At 54.1% G+C, this 5,269-nt stretch overlaps 1 protein-coding gene across 5 annotated transcripts in view; it reads right to left on the bottom strand.

The window, feature by feature from the left end:
• The window catches only part of PHF11 (PHD finger protein 11), a 79,287-nt gene extending 75,153 nt beyond the window's left edge, over positions 1–4,134 (bottom strand). For 4 of the 5 annotated variants that reach the window (XM_019529965.1, XM_019529966.1, XM_019529967.1 and 1 more), the window contains exon 1: positions 4,017–4,132. The gene's annotated coding sequence lies outside the window, so the exon portion shown is untranslated. Of the gene's footprint in view, positions 1–4,016 lie in introns of all 5 variants that reach the window. The other variant, XM_019529969.1, reaches the window with a different exon arrangement.
• Between the last annotated feature and the right edge of the window lie 1,135 nt (positions 4,135–5,269).

The following is a 5,269-nucleotide window of genomic DNA, read 5'->3' as shown; positions in this document are numbered from 1 at the left end:
GGGCCCCCGGGAAGCAGCAGACTTCCCGGGCTAAGGGGTCGGGGCAGCAGATTGCCCCCTCAGTGCCCTGCAGGATGGAGTCTCCCACAACAAACACCTTACGCTTTGTCTTGGGGAGAGCGGGGCCAGTAGCACCTTTAATACGTTTTAGTTCAAAAGCACACTGCAGCCATTTTCTTCATACTGACGCACATTTTGCCCCTTATACAACTGCATGCATTGTAGTGCAGGCCACTTTTCAAAGTGCCCGGTACTGCAGTGCATGTATGTGTAAAAATGCCCCAAGACAAACAGGCAAGGATTAAAACCACAAGCTACAAACAAAAGGGTTAACCAAAGAGATAACAAAAAGGTTGAGGTCTAGGTCTGCATCCCCTCCTTCCCCTGTGTGTGTTGCCTAGACACGGATATACAGGCTGACCCGGGTGCACCCTTTGCTGGATGGAGCTCCTAGACCAGTGATTCTTAACCAGGGTGATACAACACCCTGAAGTTCAGTGAGATCCGTTTAAAGATGACACAGAATGCTGTGCAATATTAACACAACACTTGATCACAAGTACAAAACTCTTAAACCCAGGGATTTCAAACAGGAAGCCAGAGAAAAACTTCTGACCTGTAGAGGCCTTTCTGAGTGCCTTGCAACAAAAAAATTGCTTAATTTGTAAAAATCGCTCAATTCATAGAATCACAGAAAAGTAGGCATCTAGAAGTAATCTAGTCCAATCCTCTTCCTGAAGCAGGATCATCCCTTTACAAGCCACCTCATCTGTTACTAAAACCACAGGATCAACCCTGTCTTACAACCACAAGATATAGTATTGTAGCATGCTATAGGTACAGCAGAGAGACAACGGCAACCAGTGTCCTGCTACTGTAAGAGTTGTTAGAATACGCCTGAGAGATTATTTTTCTGTTGTTCCAAAAAAACAAGCAAAAGATAAAAATTGGCATTTTCCAAGGGGTGCCTTGAGTCCAAGGAGGTTGAGAACTGCTCTCTGAGACTGTAAGGTCTTTGATGGGAAAACTTCTGATGTGTCAATCACATTTTCTTTCAGCCCCATGGCTATAACTATATCTGGCATGTACGATCTCCACTATTCCTCCCAGTCTCATGGAGCTGAAAGACAACTCAAGTGATTTGATACAGAGGACACATCAGTGGGGAGACACACGTCTGATTCTACTCCCTGGCTTCTACTGGGTTCTGTGACAGTGGGGGGACATTTTCTGGGTCACCTCTCTTCCACAGCTCCCAGAAGAGGCTACAGACCAATGTTATACATCAGGGGCGTCAAACTGATCTGGCCCCATGGCTGAATGAGTGGCACAGGACCAGTCCACCAGCCAGACTGGGCCCATGAACCCTCCCACCTCTACATGCAGGATCCTGTGCCCACTCCAGTTGGTCCAGGACTGCACTACATGCTGCTTCCATTCTAGCTGGGCCAACAGCCATGTTGCATGTGGTGCCTGCCCCAGACTGACTGGGTTCAGCATGCAAGGGGAACAGTCCCAGACTGGGCCTGTTTGTGTGCTGTGCGCAGCATAGATACCAGACTGGCCGGGACAAATGCCGTTGGGGATGTCCATGTTAGGCCTTGCCCAGCACATGCTGCATTTGCGTCAACTTAAGACCCACGGCCAACACTGTGGTTCAGTCAAGAACTCAACGGGTTGGATCTAGTTGGCAGGCTGCATCTTTGATACCACTGCTATTAGGAATGCACCAATAAAGATTTTTTTTGGCCCATACCAATGACCGATTATTAACCAGCCATATCGGCAAATACTAATTCAATAGCTGATATACAGCCCAGCAACTTGGAGAGCAGCTCCCTGCCAGTAAGTCTGTGGGGGGGAAGGGACATGGGGGAGGGACAGGACATGGCAGGTGGTGTGCAGATAAGGCCTTCATGGTGAGGGAAGGAGGGAGGTGAGGAGAAGGGCAGGGGCAGGCCCTGCCTAACCAGTGAATGCAACCCCAGGAGTAGGGCAGCTCATCCCGGGGGGGCAGGGGTAGAGGGAAGGGGGGCAGTTTCCTGCTGCTGTGCGCACCACTGGATTTGTGTGCGGGGTGAGGACAGGCTGCCCACTGTGGGCTCAGGGCCTGGGACCGTGCCAACCTCTTCCCAGCAAGGGGGCTGGGTGGGGTCCGTGCTCAGGGTAAGCAGTGGCACCGGGAGGGGTGGATACAGGGAATTTTGGGGTGGCTCTAGCCTACCCCATAGCTCTCCCTCCCAGGCTTGCTCCTGCTGGGCAGCGCCTGCCACTGCTCTACTCCCTCCCTCACTGTAAGGGCCTCAATCTGTCCCCCTTCCACACCCTTTCCCTCCCACAAATTTACCAGCCAGACGCTGCCCTCCAAGCTGCCTGGCTGCGTTCCTGGCCACGTGCACACTGCAGCTGAGCACACGCACACATCATTTATCAGTGATATTACTAGCCAAAACAAAGTTAACTGCCAACGTTAATTTTCCTGTGATGGGTGCCAGTCCAATACAGACCGATACATCGATGTACCTCTAACTGCTATACACTCACCTGTCCACCTCCAGCAGCAGGTACCTGAAGTACAGCATACCTTTCAGAGCTATTTCTACTGCTTTTTTCCTGTAAGTGAAACCCTCCTCCTTTTTTTTTTCTTTCAGTTTGTGTATTTACCTTAATGAATCACCCCCCATAGGACATATAGCGTGAGCATAACTATCACCCCTTTCACACATGGAAAACCAAGGCAAAAAGGCACATCCAGGAAGACAACCCAAGTCTCCTGATGACTTGTGCCAGGACATTTGCCAGTCTCCTTTTTGCCTTAGGGGGTTTTAAAAATAGTTCTCCCACCCACCAAAAGATTGATGCAATGTATTTAAGAGGTTGGACTAGATAACATCCTGAGGTCCCTTCCAACCCTAATTTTCTACAATTCCATGTGCTTGTTAAAACACTGCACTTTGCTAAATGAGAAACAGTAACCTAAAGAAGCAGACCACATTTTTCGAGTCTCAGAACGGGACCCACTGCTCTTCTCCTGTAACTGCCGAATTGCCTCTGAGCTCCAGTCTCAGCTGAGCGCACCAGGGGAGTAACACAGAGAGCTGCTGGAAGCAGCATCACCCTACTGCTACACCCTCCTACTCCCCTGCTGCAGGTCCTAAAAAAAGGACAAACCAGCCTGACTGGATGTCAAGGACAAGTGCTGAAACCAGGATTGTCCTGGCAGGATCAGGCACCCTAACTATAAACCACTGATCGCTCCCGTATCCTTCTCCAGGCCTCCTTTACAGCACAGCCGAGGCTGTGACAGCGCACAGGGCAGGCACCTGACAACACTCAGCGAAGGAACCCGACTCTGCTTCAGCGGCAAGACATCTGCATTTCAGTCCTGGGATCTCTCCCTGGAGCAGCAGCCACAAGGCGCCTGGTGGACTTGCATCCACCAGCAGCTCTGGAGCCCAAGCAGAGACAACGACACAACAGATCTTCCTCCACAACAGATCTTCCTCCGTGCCCAGAGCAGCCGGCAACGCCCCTGCCACTTGGTTTCGCTTCCTCTCAGGCTAATGGGCTGGGCTTAGCTCTGCATGCCTGGCTGCTCCAGGCAGCAGGTTTCCCTGCTCCCCAGGGTGCTGTGGACAGCTGGACTGGACGCCTCACAGCTGGTAGGGCAACTGGATGTGCCCTGCAAGTGATGCACCTGCACCCACCGGGAGCAGGGCAGGGCAGGCGTGGGAGGGCTGGGGGGCCTGGCACCCACACATGCCTTGGCCCCCTGGCTCATGGCTGCAGCCCTAGGGGTCCTGTGGAGGGACAGGCCCCCGGGGCCAGGGAGGGCCTTGGACTGGTGTAACCCTTGCACTGAAGGGCCGAGCCAGCCCCTCCCCCACCCAGGCCCGTGAGGCAGGGACGCATCGCCGCGAGGGGGCCGCACTCCCGCACGAGGCGCCCGAACAGGAGCGCTGGGGGGGGAGCACCACCTGAAGGTGCTCCTCCCCCACTTCCGCAATGGTACTTACTGCGGGGCAAACGAAATCATTCACTCCCCGCGCTTCCGTCCAGACAGGACACGGGACTACCAACCGCTGCTCCCAAGCTGCAAGTAAGGGGCGCGGGGACACGGAAGTGGGCGTGCTCAAGGGGAGAGGAGCTCGTTCGCAAGCGCCGCGCATGCGCCTGCCATCTGAGCGTGCTCCGTAGGTGCCATGGAAGCCGCCCGCCCTGCGTCATGGCCACGCCCGCTGCCAGGCGCCGCTTCTCCTGACCCCCGCGGGGGAGGGGCCGAGGGCGGGGCGCTGCTGCTGCCGGGACTGGCCGGGTCGGGCCGTGCGGTCTGGGTTCCGGGCCCTTCAGCCTGGGTTGCCCGCTCCCCCCCACACACGGGCACACACTGGGGGGCCCGCTAGGCAGCGTGTTATTGTATCCTCTGCTGCGTGCAGTTGCCTGGTGGAGAAGGTCGTGTGGTGTGGAGGACCTGCTTTGGTTTAATAAAATAAACGCTCTCAGACACATGCCTAGTGTAACACGGTGCTGAGGAAGTTGCTTCACTTCAAAGCTCATGAACCCTCAAGGCCCTGTGAGCTCCTAGCTAGCAGCTCCCCTGCCCTGGGCTGGCACAGGTATACAGGCCCCTGAGTTTGGAGGCTGGTCCTCCACTCCACCACTGCAGCTCAAACTGCTCCATTTGCCTCCCTTCCCTTCCCCTCTACCAGCCTCAAGGTGGCTGCACTAGAGTGGGGAGGGGGGTCTTGACTGGGCCAGGGCCCAGTACACAGTTAATCCAGCCCTGCCCACTGGCAACATGCTGAAGGACTGCAAGGCACTGGGAAGATGGCCCAGGACCTCTGAAGGGCATGAAGCAACATAGACCCAAACCCTGAGCCCATCCCAGGTGGTGGGACCAGCACAGCAATGGCTGCACCAGCCCAGCTCAATGTGTCCCCATTCAAGGATCATGATCATCTTCCTGATCCCTCTTAAACTTTTCCTTCTACAGGCATTAGTAACCTGCTCTTCGTTTTCATGGGCTTAATGTTCCACCAGTCAAGCTAGCCCCTGCTCTGCCATGCATGCTGCTCCTGGGAATGAAATTCCTGTCCCGCAGCCCTGCAGACTGGTTTTTAACTCATTCCAATTAAGTCCTATTTGTTTTGGATTTGATCTTAAACTGAAAAATACAGCCTGTGGCCCCTACTCATAAGTAAAGCTTATCATTTATTTTTAAAGGGGGGAAATGTATTGTTTGGTAGGTGGAGATGCACCCCTTTTCAGA

Source organism: Crocodylus porosus, unplaced genomic scaffold (assembly GCF_001723895.1).
Source record: "Crocodylus porosus isolate Cpor-Errol unplaced genomic scaffold, CroPor_comp1, whole genome shotgun sequence".
Lineage (NCBI taxonomy): Eukaryota > Metazoa > Chordata > Crocodylia > Crocodylidae > Crocodylus > Crocodylus porosus.
The sequence above is the reverse complement of the archived record's forward strand: the minus strand, read 5'-3'. Positions and strand labels throughout refer to the sequence as shown.